Raw genomic sequence first — 24,325 nt, 5'->3', positions numbered from 1 at the left:
TCCAGGTGTAGTAGAAGTAGGTGTTTTAGTAGCTTAAGGCCCAGTCACACACAACGACTCACCAGCGATTCCGAAAACGATGCAACCTGATAGTGATCGCTGGTAAGTCGCTGGGAGGTCGCAGGTGGTTACCCGATATTTACCTTTGTTACCAGCCTCCACCGCTCTCAGGCTGCCAGTGCCGGCTCCCTGCTCTCTCCACATGTAGCTGCAGTACACATCGGGTTTATTAACCCAATATGTACTGTAGCTAGGAGTGGAGGGAGCCAGCGCTAAGCAGTGTGCGCTGCTCCCTGCACATGTAGCTGCAGTACACATTGTGTAATTAACCCGATGTGTACTGTAGCTAGGAGAGCAGGGAGCCAGCGCTAAGCAGTGTGCGTGGCTCCCTGCTCTCTGCACATGTAGCGACGTTATAATCGCTGCTGCGTCGCTGTGTTTGACAGCTAAGCAGCGATCATAACAGCGACTTACTAGGTCGCTGTTACGTCACAGAAAATGGTGACGTAACAGCGACGTCGTTATCGCTATCGCTATGTGTGAACCCAGCCTAACTCAGCTGCGATCTCGCTAGCGATCTCGTTATGTGTGACGGTACCTTAAGTCTACCATAAAGAGAAGACTTCATGAGAGCAAATACAGAAGGTTCAGCACAAGGTGCAAACCATTAATCAGCCTTAAAAAAAGAAAGGCCAGATTAGACTATGCCAGAACAAAACATCTAAAGAAGCCAGCCTAGTTTAAAAAGCATATTTTGTACACACGAAACTTAGATCAACCTGTAACTGAATGATGGGAAGAAGTAAGTATAAAAAAGACTTGGAACGGCTATATGAGCCAAAGCACACCACATCCACTTTAATACTTGGTGAAGGCAGTGTCATGACATGGGCATGCATAGGTTCCAATGGCACTGGGCCACTAGTGTTTATTGATGATGTGACTGAAGACTGAAGCAGCTGGATGAATTCTGAAGGGTACTGGGCTATACTTTTTGCTCAGATTCAACCAAATGCAGCAAGCTTTATAGGACTGTGCTTCACAGCATAGATGGACAATGACCCAAAACACACTGCGAAAACAACCCTGGAGATTTTTAAGACAAAGAATTGGAATATTCTACAATGTCCAAGTTAGATCTCAACCCCATCAAGCATGCATTTAAAGGGTTATTGCAATCTCCAAGATCCTATTCTAATATGTAGTAGGTGTAATAATAATAATAATAATAATAATAATAATATTAGCAAATTACTCCAATTAGGAATTTAGTATAATTCTTCTGATTCACTATGTTGCTTACTTCATGTGCACTGCATTGCAGGACCTTAGGTATCCATGGTTACGACAATGCATAAAGTAACAATTGGTTAGTTGCTCATGGTTGTAACCATGGATGCCTAAGGTCCTGCAATGCACTGCACATGAGATAAGTGACATAGTGAATCAGAAGAACTATACTACATTTGTAATTGGAGGTATTTGCTATTATTATTATTATTATTATTATTATTACTACACCTACTACATATTGGGACAGGATCTTGGAGTTGGTAATACCCCTTTAACACTAGAAGTCCCAGAGAGGGGTCATTTAACATTTCTACCTTTGGAATGGGGGGAGCTCGAAATTTCTGGGACTTCTTGTGTTAAATCCTTAGTAGAAAACACAAGGAAAAAGACCCCAAATAAGCAACAACTGAACTCAGCTGCAGTAAAGGCCAGCAAAGCATTACAAAGAAGTATACCCAACATTTGGTGACGTCCTTGTAGACTTCAGGCAATCATTGCCTGCTAAGGATTCTCTACATATTTGTTTGTATTTTGATTTTTTTCTTTCATTTTTTCTGATCTCTGCCCACCCTGACATTTATTTGTGGACAGTGTGGGGAGATTAAATTTGGCCTTTCCTCAGATTTAAACAACCACTTACAATTCTGTACCTTATTTATGTACAGTACTGTACAAACGTTTTAGGTAGGTATGGAACAAATGGTAGTAGGAATGGTTTCACAAATTTTAGTTTATTTTTTATCAATTAGCAAAATGTAAAGGGATTGGACAAAAGAGAAATCTAAATCTAATCAATTTATGGCGGGACTACTCTTTGCCTTCAAAACAGCATCAATTCTTCTAGGTGCACTGTCACTCAGTTTTAGAAATATCTTGGCAGAGAGGTTGTTCCAAACATCTTGGAGAACTAACTACAGATCTTCTGTGTATGTAGGCTTGCTCAAATCTTTCTGTCCCTTCAAGTAGTCCCATGCAGATTCTATGATGTTGAGGTCAGGGTTCTCTGGAGACCATATCATCGCTCTCAGGTCTCCTTTGCTCTGAGATCTGTAATCAGAGACAGAACACACCTACACATTAGATGATTGACCATTCTTGCTGAAATCAGCAACATCAGGCCAAGGTGACTCATATGTTTATAGACACATTTTGCAAAATATCTTTGCTTCAGTGGCTTCACTCCTTAACCTTAGGTGTATTTTGGACATCAACAGAATATCTCTTTAGATCTAACCCTCAAATGAATGTAGTAACAGTAAACTCAAAACTGGTCAACGTTTAGAAAATAGGTAACCTTGAAAATCTTCAATATTTTTTCCCTTACTGCAGTTTTATTTAATTATTAAAATATAATATTAAGGGGTCAGGTGTTAATTATACAGAGCTATAGTACTATATTCTTTTTAGTTATAGCAGAATTTTCCCGGATGTGGAACAGGTCCATGTTTAATCTTCATTGACATCAATAGAAGGCTTGTTCTCAGTACTTCTAGTCTATTGCAGATAAATAATAAATTCTGGTTCCTCCTATTTATGTATTAAAGGAAATGGACTTGCAGATCTCTGCATGAACATAACATGGACCATATCCCTAAAAAAAATATTACAAAGCGCAGTACTATTAGAGGACCTGTAGAAGTACAAAAACGTGACAACTCAAGGTACACTATAAAATTATAAAGAGAAATGTGATGATTTCTAACCCAAAAATACTACTGACCATGAACATTGTCACAGTCTGGACATCTCAGGACTCAGGGGGCCAGGGAAGCTAGAAATTTTCTTTATGGGTGTTTTTCAATAAATAGTAGATTAAGGTTTATGGCACACTTGGAATTATGGTTGCTCAAGAAAGGTTTAAACCCGTCATTAGATAAAAGAGAATTCGGCACACCAAAATTGAATATAAGGACTTTATTATACAGGCAATACAAAAATATGTAAAATGTAATAGATAATGAAGACCACTGCGCTACCCACATGTGCATATAGTGGGAGAAACTTAAAAGTGAGTCAAGAGGCTCCTAGTGACTTTAACCAAAATATGATGATCTGTATATATACACAGTATGTGCAATATATATGTATGTATGTATACTACTAGTGATGACTTGTTTGAAAAATGAATGATAATAATTCATTTTTCACACAAGTCATCACTAGTAGTATACATTCTGATCACAACGACCATTTAACTCCATCAGGTCCTGAACTGGACATTTGCATTGATGTATCCTTTATAATTGGACAACTATATTTTGTCATTATTTATTCTTCAATTTATTGAACTTTATTTCTTAAAACTATTATCAGCTGCCATACTGGTATACTGATTAAACCACCATACCTGTTAACAAGGCATCTACAGAGTCACCATTTCAGGTATTTAATTATTTTGCTGATTTTGAATATTGCTGCTCATATTTTTACCTAATCTGACTTTTAATTTATCTGACCTTTTTGCATATACTGTGTATATATACAGATCATCATATTTTGGTTAAAGTCACTAGTGGCCTCTTGACTCACTTTTAAGTTTCTCCCACTATATGCACATGTGGGTAGCGCAGTGGTCTTCATTATTTATTCTTTAGTTAGTATCTAGAGGGTGTTTTGCACGCAACCCTCCCTTGACCTACTGCAGCTCCACATAATTCCCATATTTAGTGCCTGAGCGCTGCCGTTTTTAATATACGTATGTAAAATGTAATGTTTCGACCCCTATATTTGGGTCTTCATCAGAAATTAGACAAATACTTAATATTACAATACAGTGTGACCATGTTTTGTGTAAATGAGAGTGGATATAATATTCATATGATAATTTATATGAGATATATCAAATATTTTTGTTAAAATCTACCCTTGGAGGTCACACTTAATATATACAGTATTAGTTTTGTTTTCTGTATTTGTCTAATTTCAGTGTCTGATGAAGACCCAAATATAGGGGTCGAAATGTTACATTTTACATGTTTTTGGATTGCCTATATAATGAAGTCCTTATATTCCATTTTGGTGTGCCGAGTTCTCTTGTTTTATAATGATGACCTATGAAAGCTTCTTATCCTAAAAATGTATGCTCATGGTGTTGCCTTACTGTCTTGTAATGTCTACATCATTTTGTACATATTTGTTGGTATTGTCTTGCAAAGAATGGTTTCAACAGGAATATTATTTTTTTTTGTTGAAAATAAAATATTTGAAGTCAACCCTGTTTATATAGTATACATTCCTATGTGATAATCTACACTGACGAAATAAACTAATGCAATTGTAGAGTAAAGCCAAAATCCCATTTAAAACCGTGAAATATTTGATTTTTCCCATATATGGATTTTGAATTGTACATTGAGTACAGTCCGTTCAGGCTCTCGCACACAGAATGAGAAGTTCTCCAGTGAAGATAAATATATCTGGATAATACAAATGATTTGCATGCTTGAGAATTGTGGAATACGTTAATCATTTATACAGTATTCTTATCATGATTGTGAATGCATTAGGAAGAATTAAGATTGTGGAATGTAGAACTTGACTGTTTACTTAAAGGCACCATGAAAATGTTCTCCAGCCGAACACAAGCTATTTGCAGTACAAATATAGAAGAGAAGGCAGTAAAGTGCCTCTATCTGTACATCCACTTCACAGGGAATTCCTTTGCTCATGGTTATGCAAGCTGTACAAACTATTTTCACAGACTGTGAAGACAATAGCGATTCATCTCCATTACAATGTTCAATGAAGAGGAGCACACATGTTCATTTATCACCTGTTAGGACTGAAGAGAGCGGCATGGACAAAACTATAAAATAGAAATCTGATGCTGGCTGGAGTCATGCCCAAATAATTTATAGGTTTAGATAAAAAAATAAAAAACAAAAACATTAAATCAGGGCTAAACATAGATCTAAGAGACGCCATAGCAAACCACCCTAACCTGAACATCCTAGGACATAAGATCTCAGAACCTACTAACCACCTGTACTAATTATATTAGGGTTCAAGGATTTCATGATTTTGGTGGATAGTCTCTAGGGATGATCGAGTACCTCAAATATTCGGCTACGCCCATATTCGACAAATAGGTCGCCACTACTCGACTATTTGTGAATATTCGATACGCAATGTAAGTGTATGGGAAATGTAAATACATGTTTTACTATGATTGAGGATGTGGTTTTAGTAAAACACAAGGCCACATGAACACATTGAGTATTTGGTGAGATTTTTACCACAGTATTTGTAAGCCAAACCCAGGAGTTGGTAAAACATACAGAAGTGGTGATGTGTTTCTGTTATATTGTTCCTCTGATTGTTCCGCTCCTGGATTTGGCTTACAAATTCTAATGTAAAAAAACTCACCAAATACTCAACGTGTGCACATGGCCTTAGAGTAGAACACTTGAAAAATTCTGCGTATTTACATGCTGTTGTGGAGCAGTTCTCTGATGGCACACAGAGTGACCACAGTGAGGCTTTTTTACTGTGTCATATGGGAATACGGAAACAGGAGCTGGTGGACCCCTATCCATTAGACCAGTGTTCCTCAACTCCAGTCCTCAAGACCCACCAACAGATCATGTTTTCAGGTTTTCCTCAGTCAGGTTTTCAGGATTTCATTAATGTTGCACAGGTGATGGAATTATCCCCTGTCTAATATTGAGGAAAACCTGAAAACATGATCTGTTGTTAGGTCTTGAGGACTGGAGTTGAGAAACACTGCACTAGACCTTTATATTAACCTTTACAGTATCTGTATGATATATATCTGCAGATGAACATGGCATAGATTAGTTCAAGCTGCTACCACTTACGTACAATTTGGTGACTGGAATTAGACCTTCTGCTTAAAGCGAATCTGTCAGCAGATGTTTGCTAGTATCAAGAAAAGGAAAGTCAGCTCACCTCTGAGGCGTAGTTCCAATCCAGGATAAGAGCACAGGAATCCTGCTGCTGCACAGCAAATGTAGAATTGAATGATACAAAAATGGATGCAGCTCACACACCATCTATATATATAATTGCCTTATTCTGTCTGTCTGTCTGTCATGCTTCAAAATTGTGTCCTTCCGGTGACATTGTGTCCTTACGGTGACACAAAGCTGATTGGCCGCTGGGCTCGCCATGGCCCCGCCCCCCCACACCGATTGGCCGCTCGCCCAGGCTGCGCCCCCACACGGATTGGCCAGCCGCTCGCCCAGGCTCCGCCCCCCCCACAGATTGGCCTCTCGCCCCGGCACCCTGCAGGCATTGGCAATTCGGCCACGCCACGCCCCGCCCCCCTCACGCAACGCACGTTAGCTCTGGCCCCGCCCACCTCCCCCCGCGCATTCCCCGAACTGAAAAGGCTGTCACGGAGGTGAGTACTGTACTCCCCCCCCCTCTCCCCCCCGCGCATTCCCCGAACTGACACGGCTGTCACGGAGGTGAGTACTGTACTCCCCCCCCCCCCGTCCCCCATCCCCCGCTCGCATGGGAGTGGTGTGGGCTCCCGTGCGAGCGGGGGATGGGATACGTTGGCATGGTTACAAGCGCATCAAGGTCCTGCAGCGGCGGAACATCCACACGCAAACACATAACAGCACACATACACACACATCAGATCACACTCACTCTCACACACACACCTCACACACACATCACACACACATCACATCGCATCCACACACTCACAGCATCCGGCGATATCGCTTGCTTCTCGGCCTCGATACTGTGCTGTTGTGACCTTCCAGGACCTGACGGAGGATCACATGGCCAGAAGCATGTGGTATCTCCGGATGTTGTGACTGTGAGCGCGTATGTGCGATATCGTCAGTGTCTGTGTGTGTGAGTGTATGCGATCGGGTGTGTGTGAGTGTCGGGATCGGGTGTGTGTGAGTGTCGGGATCGGGTGTGTGTGAGTGTATGCGATCGTGTGTGTGAGTGTCGGCAGAGGAGCATGGCGTGCTGGAGGAGGCTGGGAGCAGAGAGGCTGATCTTGGGGAAGGCTGGGAGGGGGAGGCTGATGCTGGGGGAGACTGGGAGGGGAAGGCTGATGCTGAAGGAGGCTGGGAGGAGGAGGCTGGGAGGAAGGAGGCTGGGAGGAGAGAGGCTGATCCTGGGGAAGGCTGGGAAGGGGAGGCTGATGCTGAGGGAGGCTGGAAGGAGAGAGGCTGATGCTGGGGGAGGCTGGAAGGAGAGAGGCTGAGGCTGGGAGGAGAGAGGCTGATGCTGGGGAAGGCTGATGCTGAGGGAGGCTGGGAGGGGAAAGCTGATGCTGGGGAAGGCTGGGAGGACGGAGGCTGGGAGGAGAGAGGCTGATCCTGGGGAAGGCTGGGAGAGGGAGGCTGATGCTGGGGGAGGCTGGAAGGAGAGAGGCTGATGCTGGGGGAGGCTGGAAGAAGAGAGGCTGATGCTGGGGGAGGCTGATGCTGGGGGAGGCTGGGAGGAGAGAGGCTGATGCTGGGGAAGGCTGGGAGGAGAGAGGCTGATGCTGGGGACAGAGAGGAGAGGCTGATGCTGGGGACAGAGAGGCTGATGCTGGGGACAGAGAGGCTGATGCTGGGGACAGAGAGGCTGATGCTGGGATGAGAGAGGCTGATGCTGGGAGAAGACAGGCTGATGCTGGGGACAGAGAGGCTGATGCTGGGGACAGAGAGGCTGATGCTGGGGACAGAGAGGCTGATGCTGGGGACAGAGAGGCTGATGCTGGGGACAGAGAGGCTGATGCTGCGGGCAGAGAGGCTGATGCTGCTGGTAGAGAGGCTGATGCTGGCGCAGCATGGCGGATGGAGCACGTTTGGGAGTGCGCAGCATGGCGGATGGAGCACGTTTGGAAGTGCGCAGCATGGCGGATGGAGCACGTTTGGGAGTGCGCAGCATGGCGGATGGAGCACGTTTGGGAGTGCGCAGCATGGCGGATGGAGCACGTTTGGGAGTGCGCAGCATGGGGGATTCAGCACGATGGGGAGTGCGGAGTATGGCGGATGGAGCACGTTTGGGAGTGCGCAGCATGGCGGATGGACCACGTTTGGGAGTGCGCAGCATGGCGGATGGAGCACGTTTGGGAGTGTGCAGCATGGGAGATGGAGCACGATGGGGGGTGCGCAGCATAGGGGATGGAGCACGATGGGGAGTGCGCTGCATGGGGGATGGAGCACGATGGGGAGTGCGGAGTATGGCGGATGAAGCACGTTTGGGAGTGCGCAGCATGGCGGATGGAGCACGTTTGGGAGTGCACAGGATGGGAGATGGAGCACGATGGAGGGTGCGCAGCATAGGGGATGGAGCACGTTTGGGAGTGCGCAGCATGGCGGATGGAGCACGTTTGGGAGTGCGCAGCATGGGAGATGGAGCACGATGGGGAGTGCGCAGCATGGCGGATGGAGCACGTTTGGGAGTGCGCAGCATGGGGGATGGAGCACGATGGGGAGTGCGCAGCATGGCGGATGGAGCACGTTTGGGAGTGCGCAGCATGGCGGATGGAGCATGTGTGGGAGTGCGCAGGATGGGAGATGGAGCACGATAGGGAGTGCGCTGCATGGGGGATGGAGCACGATGGGGAGTGCGCTGCATGGGGGATGGAGCACGATGGGAAGTGCACACCCCCCCCCAACACACACACACACACGCGCGCGCGCGCACTGCATAACACACCACACACACACACTGGGAACCACAAACAACTGCCCTACACAGACACCCACACACAGACAACGCTGCACACACAAATATACGCACATACCGCACAACACACACATTGCACAAAACATACCTCCCCCCAAAACACACCACACACACACAAACCTCGCAACACACACACACAACGCTACACACACAGCGCTCCACAAACAACGCAACACACAAACAACACTGCTCTCACCCCCCATCACACCCAGACAACACCCAGAACATGTACAGCCCCTACACAAACACTTGGTAACTACACACAACAACATCTATATATATATATATATATATATATATATAACAAAAATCATACATGAACTACACAATACGTAAATTCTAGAATACCCGATGCGTAGAATCGGGCCACCTTCTAGTTGTGTTAATAAAAATCTTTCAGCTTTATTTTGAAAAATCCCTTTTAAAATAACTTAACAATAGTTAGACCTTTCAGACAACATTGCAAATATAAAGTAGGGGGTGATGTAAAAAGAGAACCAAGCAGGTATTTGCTACCTCATCTGAGAGCAGCATGATGTAGGCAAAGTGGCCATGAATCCAACAATGTATCACTAAAGCCCGCTTTACACGCTACAATAAATCTTACGATGTGTCGGCGGGGTCACGTCGTAAGTGACGCACATCCGGCATCCTAAGTATGATTGTAGCGTGTAAAACTTCCGTGCAATTGAGATTGAACGAAAATCCGTTCATCACATGCACGTCGTTCATTCCTCAAAAATTGAACGTGCGGTTGTTCAATGTTCCCGAGGCAGCACACATCGCTGTGTGTGACACCCCGGGAACATTGAACGACAGCTTACCTCCGTCCGCGGCTCCCGCCGACAATGCAGAAGGAAGGAGGTGGGCAGGATGTTTACATCCCGCTCATCTCCGCCCCTCTGCTTCTATTGACCGGCTGCCGCGTGACGTCGATGTGATGCTGAACGTCCCTCCCACTCCAGGAAGTGGACGTTCGCCGCCCACATCGAGGTCGTATGGACGGGTAAGTAGTGTGACGGGGGTTAATCGTTTGTGTGGCACATTCAACAAATTGAACGTGCCGCATATACGATGGGGGCGGTTACGATCGCATACGATATCGTATGCGAAATCGTAACATCTAAAGCAGGCTTTAGATTTCTGGGTTGAGCCATTTTGACACAATATAAGATTTTAGAGTGCTCTCCATCCAACCTCACTCAGCTTGAGCTGTTTGTAAAGGAAGAATGGGCAAGAATTTCAGTCTCTCGATGTGCAAAACTGATAGAGACCATACTCCAAGCGACTTGCAGCTGTAATTGCAGTAAAAGGTGGCGCTACAAAGTATTAAAGGGGCCGAATAATATTGCACGCCCCAATTTTCAGTTATTTATTTTTCCAAAAGTTTAATATAAGCAATACATATCATTCAACGTCACAATTGTGTTCCACTTGTTGTTGATTCTTCACCATAAAATGTAATTTTTTTGTTTTTATGTTTGAAGCTTGAAATGTGAGAAAAGACGGAAAAATTCAAGGGGGCCGAATACTTTCGCAAGGCACTGTAGCAGACTCATACAGCAGCCTCCACCCACACCAGGCTTTCAATGTACATTTCCGTAGACATAAGCTGCTAACCACAGAAGGGGCGGAGTCGGACTACAGCTAACATGCTGCTATCACTAATGATAAAGCTAAAAGGCTTAAACTAACATTGCAGGTGAACAAAAACAGACTTTGTGATAAGAGACACAGGTCTGAATTCTCTGTTTTAACTCTTACAGCATGCTGTCTTCAAAATACATAGCAGAAACCTGCTGTCAGAGTCCCTTTACTAAATCCTCTTACATCACATCCTATTTTAACTGATAGTCACTGAAATTATTACATTTAAAGAAATACAGTAGATGTGGTGCCACTCATCTGTAACAATAAATACCAGAAAGCTAAGGCCTCATTCAGAAGTCAGTTTTTTCTTTCTTTTGCATACAAATTAAAATGGATGCTTTTTCATCTGTGTGATGGAGCAGATTTGTCTTCATTTTTGGTCTGTATATTCATTTTTTTGTTTGGGGTAGCATACATTTTGCTCATATTTAAAAAATACCTCCCTATATTTCCTTACCCAATAAACAGTAAAAAAAAGTACATCACCAAGATGATACATGGATGGCCTGCTTTTGAACTGACTCTATCTTCCGAATATCTTTTTTAAAATGTGAAGCCCGAAACTGGATCCCATATTCCAGATATGGCCTTACAAGTGATTTATAGAGGTAACAAGATATTGGGATCACAGGATTTTATCTCTTTTTATATACCCTAAAATCTTCTTTGATTTTGCAGCTGCTACTTGACATTGAGCACTGCTGCTTACTCTTTGTTGTAACCAGAATAAGCAAGATCTTCTCCTGGTCTGTAGTCCTGAGTATATTTCTATTTAATGTACATGCCTGTGTGCATTTCATTACATTTATCAATATTAAACTTCATCTACCATGTGTTTATCCTTGCATACATGTTATTCAGATCTTTTTATAATAACGTATATTAATAGTGTCACGCTGGTGTCTTGTCTGTCTTCCTAGCACCACCATGCCCACTATATTCACCACTCTGCGTCTCCAGCATCAGTCCATCTTCTTGAGCTGCCTTGTGCTCACTTGCACCCCTGCTTCTAGAGAACCTTTACCTGGATATAGGGAGGCGTGGCCGGTCTCTGCAGAAATTTAAATGGAACCTGTCTGGTCAAAAAAGCGTGATACCATGGATTTACATCAGCGATGTGACCGTCGCTACTTCAGAATCTTGCGAGTGCGCGCGCTTACCATTTTCGCCGCCTCATCCTGGTGTTTGCGTGTTGGCTTCTGACGAGCACTGCTCATGCTCAGAAATTCTGAAGCTGCAGAAGTGACACCGCTCATGTAAATCCATGGTATCACGCCCACAGGGGCGAGATACCATGGAAAGCATGCAAATGCCCACAGGGCGATGAGACGCTCATGGGGCTAGAGACCTATGCTATTTACATAGGACATATGAAACTAATAAAACGTATTTTATTACTTTCATATTACACAACATTACAAGAAAGGGATTGGTAGGAAGGGGTTAATAGCTCACGCAGGCTCCTGCTTGTAGGTCAGAACGCTTTTTTGACCTGACAGGTTCCCTTTAACTCTGCTGTGTCCTGCAGAGATTTGGCTCCCTTGCCATTCCCATGCTAGCAGGGCCTATATTAGGCAGCTCCTCCCACCCCCGATGCCCAATTGTTGGTTCCCGGTTGCTTGTCTATGGATCCTGTGAGTGCATATTTATTCTGTGTCTCGAGTTACTGAGTCGGCTTGTATACTCATCCTGACTCACCTCTCCGCTCCTGACCTCAGCTTTATACTCTGATTCGGTGCCTCCTGCCCCAACCTCGGACTGTCTTACAACACCTCTGTTTCACCTTTCTGTACCTTGTTCCTGTGCCTCTGACCCTTTAGTCAGCTGCTGCAGTCATGTGTACTGCCGTTGAGTGATACCTACCTACTGTCTCCTCCCCATAATCCTATAGAATGTAAGCCCGCAAGGGCAGGGCCCTCTTCCCTCTGTACTAGTCTGTCTACTGTAACTTGTACATGTATTTTGTATGTAACCCCCTTCTCATGTACAGCACCATGGAATCAATGGTGCTCTATAAATAAATAATAATAATAATAATAATAATAAATACCTGGTGTCTACCAGCAGCCCAGGCTATCCTCACAATTAGGATCCCTGGTGAAGACCTGGTAGACACTTAGCCAAGCCCCTCCAGGGTAAACCCAGCATGTAGTACTTTGGGTTTACATACACTCAATCAAGAAAGGAAATAAATATATAAACAAGTCCAAAATACAGCATGAAAATTCCACACCCAACCCCACAATCCCGAACTCCTTATGTTTCAGTACTCAATTCAACAATCTAAAGCCAGGTCAGGCCATTGCCAGTTTTTCATCCAAATAGCCATCCAAAAAGAGGCCATCTCTCCTCCTTTTCACTACCTTATCTAACAACCATACTGGCATATCTATAAAAATATTTATCTACAAACTATATGCAGTATGTACACATACAAACAAGACATAAGTCATAATATTAAAATAAACTTACAATACAGAATCTTACCAAGCTCAAATTCAGCATCTGCAAGTCTTAAATTCCTACAGAATGAGTATAATGTCCAAAAGAGAAAAAAAATCTACCATGCCAGCAACAGCCCAGAAATGAGATCACTAGACTAATATTCCACACTAATATTCCAGAGAGCTCATCTTCACAGAGTTGTTGTCCATCACAGGGGCGGACATATCATTGGTGGCCCCATTTCTTCCTCCAAAGTCAGTGGAATTGTGCATCTTGATGTTATTGGACTGCAAAGGGGGGTTACCACTCTGATACTGAGATTGCGGTAACACATAGTCCCTTTTAGGAACTTCTACAGTCACCTCTAGCGGACGGGGGGGCGTGTCTTTTATAAGGACAACTGAGATGGTAGAACCCAGGCACTTGCTTTCGCAAGAACTGCCCCAACTGACTACTTCCCTTGACCGCCAATCAATCACTGGATTATGTTTTTTTTCAACCAGGGGAGGCCCATAACAATGACAGTGGGCAAACCCTCCAAGACATAACAGGGAAGATGCTCATTATGAAGAGCCTGCACGCAAGTTTAGGCCAGGGGGGCACGGCTTATCACATATGTAATTTGCGTGGGTCTCAATGGACAGGCCCCATTTTAATGAACCTTATTTCCTCAATAGAAACATGACCCAGTACCACAGTATACTGTCCTTTCATTGACTTCAATATCTGTTTGTCTCGGTCTTGTTTACACATGTACCATACAAATTTAGTATCAGAAAGGTCTCATTTTACTTTATAATATCCCTGTAATTGTCTGTTACTAGCATAATTTACTAATTAACCCTCTGAATACATGATGCCAGCTACATGCCAGTGCTTGTGTTATATAGTGTGCTGTGTTCTGTCATTAAAAACAAAGTACAGGCTGTCCTACTAGCTAGTTTACTAATGCTTTATTACACGCTAGACGAAGGATTTATTCATCCCCGATGACATAGGCACTATCAGTTTGGCTTTTCATCTGTTTTTATGTAACATGCAGTTTTCTCTTAGTGATGAAAGTTAGGATTTTCAACTGAGAAAAATATTTGTGAGGATTTAGACGTTTTAGGGTGTGATCTCTGCAGATTTTATTTTTAAATATATCTTCCTTTAACGGGTTGTCTCAATCACTATGTTACCCCATGTAAAATAATAACAGCCTACACTCGCCGCACGGCGCGGGCCCCATTCTAGCACTGTTTGCGCAACATTTATCATCATTATTAAATGAATGTGCCCAGGTCTTGGATACACAGAGCCGTCCACTTGGATTGCAAAGATCCCATCAGAAATCCTACGTAAATCTATTGTAGCGAATTATGAAAATGCTTCCTTAGGTATTCAGTGTCGGCAGTCACAAATGTAACAAGGAGATGTATGTGTTGAAGTTGATAGTATCAAACATTCATTGTGCAGTCTCAGTAATGTTAGTGTATGCCCTTTGACTATTTTATCCTAGCTAATCCTCAGTAATTCCAATGCTGACTTCTTTTCCATGACCTTTACTTTACCCAGAGTAGTAGAGGTTTACTTTGCAAAAATAGGATAATTTCTTTCTTTCTTTTTTTTTAATATACCTAATACTTCGATTATTCGACTTAGCGAATATTTTCCGAATATCTCGCCGCTATTCGACTATTCGCGAATATTCGATGTGCAATGTAAGTCTATGGGAAACCCGAATAACAACTATTTGGAACTATTCGGCTTCCCATAGACTTACATTGTGCATCGAATAGTCGAATAGCGGCGAGATATTCGGAAAATATTCGCAAAGTCGAATAATCAAAGTATTCGATCATCCCTAATAACTACCATTTTGATATTACTGTTCATTTTCATATCAAGGCACATCAAGTCAGTGAACTGCTTTATTAACCCCTTCAACCTCCCAGCCTGTTTCCCCAATTTTTTCAATTCTAACCAGTGTCAATTTATAACATAACTCTGGAACGCTTCACAATTTCCCTGTTTTTCTGAGACTGTTTTTTGTGAAGCACTACACTTTATGTTAGTGGCAAATTTTGGTGAATATGATTTGAGTTTATTTCTGAAAATATCGAAATTTTGTCCAAAAAAATGTGAAAATGTCACAATTTTTGAACTTTGACTTTGTATTCCTTTATAACCCAGATAGTTATATCACACAAAATCATTAATAAATAAAATTTTTCACACCTCTACTTTACATAAGTTAAACGTGCTGGAAGAGACAGTAAGCACAAATAGGGTCTTATCCTAAAACACTGTCAGCAAAGGTGCTGTAAGGGTAAACTCACCTGGCATAGTTGTGAGAGTCACAACCACTGTAATGGCGTAAGTACGGCGGCGGCAGAACCCATGTGGAGATGCAGGTCAAATATGGAGAGAAAAGGGTTAATAAACCACACTGTCGTAGAAAGGAGGATCTATGTAGAAGGAATGATTTTATTTGTCTACGCGTTTCAAAGCTTTATGGCTTCTTCCTCAGGACAAATCATACACCAAATATGATTTGTCCTGAGGAAGAAGCCATAAGGCTTTGAAATGCGTAGACAAAAATCATTCCTTCTACATGAATACTCCATTCTATGGCAGCGCGGTTTATTACCTTTTGTCTCTCCATACTTGAACTGCTTTACATCAGTACCATTTTTGAAACATTATTTTTTTTGTTAAAGGGAACCTGACCTGTCAGGTGCAATATCCACTCAGAACCACGAGCAGTTCTGGGTGCATATTTCTAATCCCTGCCTAACCATCCCTGTATCTAGTAGGATTGATAAAGAGATCTTTACAAAAAGTATTAATAAAGATCCTTAATGATATGCTAATGAGCACAAGGACTAGTCGCTGTGGACCCATGTGGGCGTGCTAACATGCTAGAGAGCAGAATGAGTGCATGAGCTAAGCTTTTTTAACGATAAGATGTGAAAATAAAAAAAAAATACATTTTTACCACAAAAATGTTGCTTTAACCCCAATTATTTCATTTTCACAAGGGTAACAGGAGAAAATGGAATGTAAAATTTGTTTCTGCAATTTATTCTGAGTACAGGGATAGCCTATATGTGGTGGAAAACTACTGTTTGGACACACAGCAGGGTTCATAAGGAAATTTACACTATTTGAATTCTGGGGCGCCATTTTGGCTAGAATAGATTGCAGATGTCAAGTTGCATTTGAAGATCCCCTAACATGCCAAAACCACCAAAAGTGAACCCATTCTGAAAACAACACCTCTCGAGGAATTCTTCTAGGGATTTAGTGAGTCATTTTATCCCTCAGATGATTGTGTAACATTGAGATGTGAAAATATAAAGTTACCTTTTTTTCCACTAATGTTACTTTGGTCCCAAAGTTTAAGTTTTCAAGAAGGGTAAGAGAAGAAAATGGATCAAGCAATTTGTTACACAATTTCTCCTGAGTTCGCTAATACCCCATCTGTGCTTGAAAACTACTTTTGATGTATAGACAAAGCTCAAAAGAGAAGAAGCTCCATATTACAGTTCAGATTTAGTTGGAATGGTTGGGGGGGTTCCATTTTGCATTGGCAGAACCCTTGACATGCCAGAAAAGAAGACCCCCTCCCATAAGTGATCCCATATTACAAAGTACACCCCCTTAATTAATTCATCTAAGGATGCAGTGAGCATATTGATACCACAGGTGTGCAACAGAATTTTATACCATTGGGCTGAGAAAAAAAAACTAATTGCATTTTCTTTCACTAAATGTTTTAGCCCCAAGTTTTTATTTTTTATAAAGGATAATAAGAAAAAATGGGCCACACAGTTTGTTGTGTAATTTCTACTAAGTGTGCCAATAACTTACATGTAATTGGGAACTACTTTTGAGGCATAGTGCAAAGCTAAGAAAAGAAAGAGCAACGTATTGGACTGGAATGGTTTGTGGGTGCCATGTCACAAAACAGAGGAAATCCCATACAAGTGAACCCATTTTACAAACTGCACCTCTCAAACAATTCATGTAGGGGTTCAATGAGCATAGTGACACCACACGTGTGTCACAAAAATATATACTATTGATCGGTGAAGAAAATATAATTACCATATAATAGCAAAGTATTCAATGTAGTGCCCCACGGGGCCTCAGGGGTTACTCGCCACCAGGCCAGTGGTTTTGTGGGACTGGCCTGACCCGGCTCCGTGGCCCCGTTGGCTACATGTAAAAGGACAAACGAATGGGTGTCCAGTGTAAAGGGGGATGGAAGGACGGTGAAGGGTCCCTAGGAAGCGCATCACCGGTTGCAGTAGTGACTCTGGTTCCGGCCTCCTCCGCCGTGGACCCTTCCTGTGACTCTTCCTTTTCTAGGAGCGGTGTTGGATGGGAATGGGGGATGCTTTGCAGCGCCACCCGTGGTGCATGGCCAGGAATTAGCCGTCGCTGCGAGATGTTGCTCTCCTCCGGGGCTGATGTTAACGCAGCTCAGATAGTCCAGCTCTCCACAAGTGGAGCGAGCCCCAGGGAGGATGAGGGTGATGGGGATGGCTGATGGCACCAAAGCGTGGGGCGGCGGCGCCGGCTATGACAAGGACAACACTGGGGCTGCGGTTCAAAGTTCTTTATATTCACAGTTCTTAAAGGTCCCCGGAGGTGCTGCTTTCTGCCGCCATGTATGAACTCCAGCTGGTCCTGGGTGAAGCAGAGGCAATCACCGGTGTCTGTGGAAATGTGTGAGACCTTCCTCCGTGTGCTGACTCGCAGCTCACTGTGGCCTGAAGCAACTTGGGGACTCCGCTGTCCGTGTTAAGTGTCCCGTCCTGTATGCAGGTGACGCGAATCCTATCCGTGGCGCCTGGCTCTAAACCCGACCCTGGATCCTATATGTCACTTTGCTCCAGGAAAGTGGGTGCTGGGCAATGGGACATGAAATCCCCAACCCCTGCAGATTTGTTAGAGTCAGTGAAGGTGTCCTCAACTGAGGGTTCTGCACCCCGAATGCGCTGGCACTGTGGAAGCAGTTAAGCTCCCCCCCAGCTGCCATGTCTCCTCTGTCTCACCATCTCCACTGGTCACCTTTGTCTCTCACCCTCTTCCAGTCTGGCCGGTCATAGCTATAGAAGTTCTGTGAAGCACTCTCTATAGTAGCCATGATACTACAAGTCCCATGATGTTCTGTCACTTTCTCCTTCTTCACCGACATGGCTCCTAAGCACATATCCCAGGCGATCCCCCTGAGGGGAGCTGAGTGTAACACATCCCCCAGGGGACCTATTGTTCCTTCACTGTCTCAGACTGTTCTCAAGTGAAAACTGTTTGTGTTTCTCTTCCTCACTCAGTGCCCCCACCCTTGGGATGACTCTTAGTGGCTGTTGCCCGGGTAACCTGGAATTCCCAACTGCCTAGCTCTCTGTGTAAGTGGTGGCTCACTAACTGGATGTTTTGTGAGAAAACAAACACCAGTTGTTAACTCCTTCATCACCCAAGTCCAAGGATTGCACCCTAAATTAAATGCAATGCCCTGTGGTGACTGAGCCTCAAGGGCACCACATAAAACTATGAGTTCCATATAGAGCTCTTAGCACCTAGAATGATGATATTTAGGCCAGGGTTTGGTGGGGACCATATCATCACTTCAAGGACTCCTTTTTCTTCTTTACACTGAAGATAAGTCTTAACAACATTGGCTGTATGTTTGGGGTTGTTGTCTTGCTGAAAAATTAATTCTCAGCCGAAGAGACATCTGATGGTATTGCATGATGAATAAGTATCTGCCTGTATTGTTCAGCAATGTGGACACCATTAATCCTGACCAAACTCTATTGCTAAAATGCAGCCCCACCATGCTTCACTGTTACCTTCAGACACTTATTATTCTAACCTCTCTCAGCACTTCATTGAATAAAACTGCCTTCTGTTACAGCTATAGTCTTTAAATTTAAAGTCTTCAATATATAGCACCTGCTGACATTTTTCTGCACCTCAGATTCTATGTTTTTGTGCATAGTTGAGTTGTTTGGCCTTGTTCCATGTGAATAGCAAAAACACAATTTCTAACTAGAACAGTACATGGGTGTTACTGGGTTTCACTGGTTGCTGCCTCTTCTAAGATGCTTCCAATTCCAAATGGTGTATACACTAAATTAATTTGACTTAGATTTCTCTTTTGTTCATATACTTTGCATTTTGTTAATTTCTTAAAAAAAATGTAGTCCTATTCCCAAAAAGTCGAGATGCTGTGTAAAATGTATAAAACAAGAATGCAAGCATTTGGATATCTTGGAGGCAGAGATGAGCAGATCAATCCATGGCAAATTGAGCTCAAGTTGAATTTCTGAAATTTGCAGCTCAATGCGAATTTATACAGTTTGAGATTCACAAAACAGTTACTCAGCACCATTAGCTTCACTGCAGAAGCATCAGAGAGTGATATAAGGTTGTTGTGCATGGTTAAACTTGATGCCTTGAGGCTATGACATCTAGTGGGTTAAAAGAAAAAAGTTTTAGCCAGTTGAAAAATGATGGATTGCTCTCTGTGAGAGAAACAAAATTATAATTTTCTAGTTGTGATACCTTTTAATGGCGAAGTAAAATAAAATAAAAAGATGTTACACAGCAAGCTTTTGAGACTTCTCAGGTCCCTTCGTCAGGCAATGATGAAGAGATCTGAGAAGTCTTGAAAGCTTGCTTTATAACATCTTTTTATTTTATTTTAATTAGCCATTAAAAGGTATCACAACTATAAAATTATGATTTTGTTTCTCTCACAGAGAGCAATCAATCATCTAGTGGGTTAGCATACCTTATACATCAGAAATCAGCGGTTCCCAGTGGAGTTGGACTTTGGACTGGCAGTTTATGCAAAAGAGTTGTTTCTTCATCTCCAGATTCCACTTAGTAATATCAAAATCTGAGTCTCTGCTCTCTCCCTCTCTCCCTTGTATTTAGGCCTGAATTTGGGGGAGAGGGGGAGATTCCACAAGGTCAGAAAACTAAGATTTCAAACATTGAGCTCATCGCTACTTATAGCCATATTTTATTCACAGCAGAATATATATCAGAAGTCGAAAATTAGCCATTTTTCCATTTTATTTGAAAAAAATGAAATAATTTAGAAACTGATGGCAGCAACACTTATCGAAAAGTTGGCACAAGGCCATGTCTACCATTTCGTAGCACCTCCTTTTCTTTTCTGGTAAGTGAGAAGACCATTTGCTGGAGTTTTGGGAGGTGAATGTTGTCTCATTCTTGTCTGATATATAATTCTATATTCTGAGATTGCCTACAGGCAGTTGGCAGCGCTTAACCAAAAAAAAAACCCTTTTAATTCTTGCAGCTTAGTTTTAATAGCAGAGGAACCCCTTCACTCTGCTAGAAATTAGTAGACTATGTGGGGGATTTTGATTGAAAATCCACAAAAAACCAGCGCTAGATGGGTTTTTATAATTTTTATTATTAAAGGTGCTCACCACCAAAAATTGCTATCCTTGTTCCAGGACCTGGGGGCAACTATAACATCGCAAGCTTGTATCGTGCAATTTAAGCATATAAGTCAGTCGGGGGCTGGTATAGTATACCTTATTCATTATATCAGTCTAAAATACTAATCAAACAGGTTGTATGCCACCGGCCGGGGCATTACACCAGACTGTTTAGAACTAAATTATTGTGAATATTGTTATTACTTCTTAGCAATTCAATTTATTTTATTTTATATTATTTTATCTTATGTGCTCCTTGGTTTTATTAATATCTAGTGCATTGTATATTACTAAATACTCTGTCCTGGAACAAGGATAGCAATTTTTGGTGGTGAGCACCTTTAATAATAAAAATTATAAAAACCCATCTAGCGCTGGTTTTTTGTGGATTTTCAATCAAAATCCCCCACATAGTCTGATATATAATTCTACCTGCTCAATATCTGCTGGGTTTTCTTTACCGGATTTTGTATTTAATAATGTGCCAAAGGGTTTCTATTGGTGAAAAATCTGGACTGTGCACAGGCCTGTTCATTACCAAACTCCATGCTGTTGTGATAAATGCAGTATATGATTTATCATTGGCTTGGCCTGGCCTCAAGCCTTCCCTGAATAGACTTCTGTAAAGATAAGCTGATCTATTGAAATTTGAATTTGTTGACTTTGCCAAATTTTCACTCCAAAATTAATTTGCGGCAAATTATTGTATGCTAGCCTCAATACTGAAAAGCTTTTAATTGGTCTGAAAATACAGGTGGGGGAAAGCAAATAGAGTGAGAAAGAGAATGAGGCTTTTTTTGTTACAAATTGGGAATCAAATCTCAAAATGTTTGAATTCACATGAAACCATAGATTTCAAGAAATTCAATTCATGAAATTCAGCTCAAATGTGATCCTCCATGGATGGATCCACTCATTTCTAGTTGTCTGAGTGGGAGCATATGTTGTACTAAAATCTGTATATAATACTCAGCATTGATAGTGTCTTTCAAGGTGTGTACTCTGTCCATGACACAGGCACTAATGTAACCCCATACCATCATAGATAAGTGGTTTTGAACTGTGCTGGTTACAAACTGGATGGTCCTGTCATTTTGAGGTTGCAGAAAATGTCCGTGGTTTCTATGCAGAATTTTAAATTGATTGATTCATCTGACAACACAAGTTTTACATTTTGTCCCAGTTCATTTTGAATGAGCTTTGACCCAAACAAGTTGGCACTATTTCTGGATTATGTTGTAATATGGCTTTTCCTTTTCATTGTTTCACTTGCATTTGTAGATTGTACAGCAAACTGTGTTCAGTCATTGATTTCTGGAAGTATTCTTAAATGACTGAATGATGCCTGTTTTAATACAGTGCCGGCTGAGGGTCTATAGATCCTGAACATCTAATATTGAACTGCAGCCTTGTCTCTTGTGTGCTTGTATTTCTCCTGAATCTTTTGATATTATGAAGTATGGATGGTGGGATTTTTAAAGTTTTTTCAATTTTATGTTGACCAACATTTTTCTGAAATTGTGCTAAAATATTTAGCAACAGTTATTCACATATTGGTTATCCCCTGACTATCTTTGCTTCTTAGAGACTCTAAAGCGGGCTTTACACGAGGCGATAGATTGTGCGATATGTGGTTGGGGTCACGGTTTTCGTGACGCACATCCGGCATACCGCACGACGTCGTCTCGTGTGACACCTCCTAGCGACGCAGTATCGCTCACAAATCGTGAGTTGTGTACTCGTTGCTAGGTTTCATAAAATTGTTTAATTAAAATGGCGGAGGTTGTTCATCGTTGACGTGGCATCACACGTTGCTCCGTGTGACACCACGGGAATGATGAACAGCAGCTTTACCTGCCTCCCACGGCACCCGACGGCTTAATGGAAGGAAGGAGGTGGGCAGGATGTTTACATCCCGCTCATCTCCGCCCCTCCGCTTCTATTGGCCGGCTGCCGTGTGACGTCGCTGTGACGCCGAACATCCCACCCACTCCAGTAAGTGGACGTTTGTCGCCCACAGCGAGTTCGTCCGGAAGGTAAGTATGTGTGATGGGGGGAAAACGAGTTTGTGCGCCATGGGCAACTAATTGCCCGTGACGCAAAAACGACGGGGGCGGGTACGATCGATTGTGCTATCGCACAATCTATCGTCTCGTGTAAAGCAGGCTTAACTCTCTAACATGCTCTGTCAATACACAATCATTTTATGTAGTTTACACACAGTTATGTGACATCTTCAAGATGTTTTTCATTGGAGCCACTTACTTTGTCAGCCTTTTGCTATCCCTGTGCCAACTTTTTTGACGAGTGCCATCAGTTTCTAAATTAGTTAATTTTTTTTAAGTAAAAATGTCTAAATTTCAACTTCTTATATATGTTCTGTATTCTGTTTTGAATAAAATATAGCTATAGCTGGTGAAATAAGTATTTAACACGTCACCAATTTCAAAGGGAAATATATTTCTAAATGTGTTATTGACAAGATCTTCTCACCAGATGTCAGTAGCAATCTATACAATCAAAAAGACAAAGACATTTTAAAAAAATAGAAGTCCATACATTTAGTGATGTATAATAATGAGAAATGACACAGGGAAAAAGTATTGAATACACTTACTGAAATGTATTTAATACTATGTATAAAAGCCTTTATTGGTGTTGACAGCTTCAAGATGCCTCCAATATGGAGAAACTAGTTACATTGCTCAGTTGTGATTTTGGCCTATTCTTCCATACAAACATTATTCAAAACCAAAAGGTTTTGGGGGCTACTTCTATGAACTCTGACCTGTAGTTCATTCCATGAATTTTCTGCTGGATAAGGTGAGAACAGGTAATTGGCTTAGCTTAAAGGGTAACAATGTTTTGAACTTTTGAATTTCAAGCTCCATATAGCCTGATGATATGGAGTTGTTTCCCAGCCAATGTTTAATATTTGACAAGGATCAATAGTGGTGTCAATGCTGAAGTATCCTACAAGATGAGTTACTCCATACTCTCGAGTACTATGGGTAAGAAAAGGATGACATAGTGTTCCAGCAGGACAACGACCTGAAACATATGTTGAGCTTGGTGAAATGGTTTATTGACAATGAAGTAGAGATGCTGGATTCACCCACACAGTCCTCAGTCTTCAACCCAATCGAACACTTGTGGTTAGAGTTGAAAATAAAGCTGTATATATACCCAAGCAGTTCGACCAGTATGCACCAACATTGGGAACATGTAGAAGAGACCTGCTATCGGATTTCAGTTGAGACATGCTTGAATCTGATGGAGAGCATGCCCAGAAGGATTAGGCAGTGTTGAAAGCCAAAGGTGAATTTACAAAATACTAACAAAATAGTAAAAATTTAAATTGAGAATTTTTAGGAGCAAACCAGTAACTATGTAGTAGCTAGACACGAATCTGCATAACTAATCATATGCTAAATTGTTGCAAATTAAATTTATGTATGAGATAGCCAAGATAATTGTCTATAAAATGAAGACTGTCTCACTTTTGAAGCTGAAGTGGCTGTGCTCGTCAGTGTAAACCCCAAACTTTTGGTTTTGGCCCCATATTTCATGAGCTAAACTCTTAAGATCCAAGTCTTTTTATATGTACACAAAAGGCCATTTTGTCTCAAATATTGTTCATAATATTGCCAACTGCACGCTCCCTCAAAAACTGCAACATCTATGGCATTGTGCTGTGAGATAAAACTGCACATTTAAGGCTATGTGCGCTCAGTGCGTTTTTCGCGGCGTTTTTGCGCGTTTTTCGGGTGCGTTTTTGCCCTCAAGACTGCAAGACTTTGCTT

The 24,325-nt window shown here is 42.2% G+C and overlaps 1 protein-coding gene across 3 annotated transcripts in view; it reads left to right on the top strand.

The window, feature by feature from the left end:
• The window catches only part of ARHGAP6 (Rho GTPase activating protein 6), a 369,834-nt gene that overhangs the window by 109,356 nt on the left and 236,153 nt on the right, over positions 1-24,325 (top strand). The window contains exon 1 of one of the 3 annotated variants that reach the window (XM_075336513.1): positions 2,880-2,954. The exons of the other annotated variants lie outside the window; for them this stretch is intronic. The gene's annotated coding sequence lies outside the window, so the exon portion shown is untranslated. Of the gene's footprint in view, positions 1-2,879; positions 2,955-24,325 lie in introns of those variants that run through there. 3 annotated transcript variants of the gene reach the window in all.

This window comes from Anomaloglossus baeobatrachus, chromosome 2, assembly GCF_048569485.1.
Source record: "Anomaloglossus baeobatrachus isolate aAnoBae1 chromosome 2, aAnoBae1.hap1, whole genome shotgun sequence".
Lineage (NCBI taxonomy): Eukaryota > Metazoa > Chordata > Amphibia > Anura > Aromobatidae > Anomaloglossus > Anomaloglossus baeobatrachus.
The sequence above is the reverse complement of the archived record's forward strand: the minus strand, read 5'-3'. Positions and strand labels throughout refer to the sequence as shown.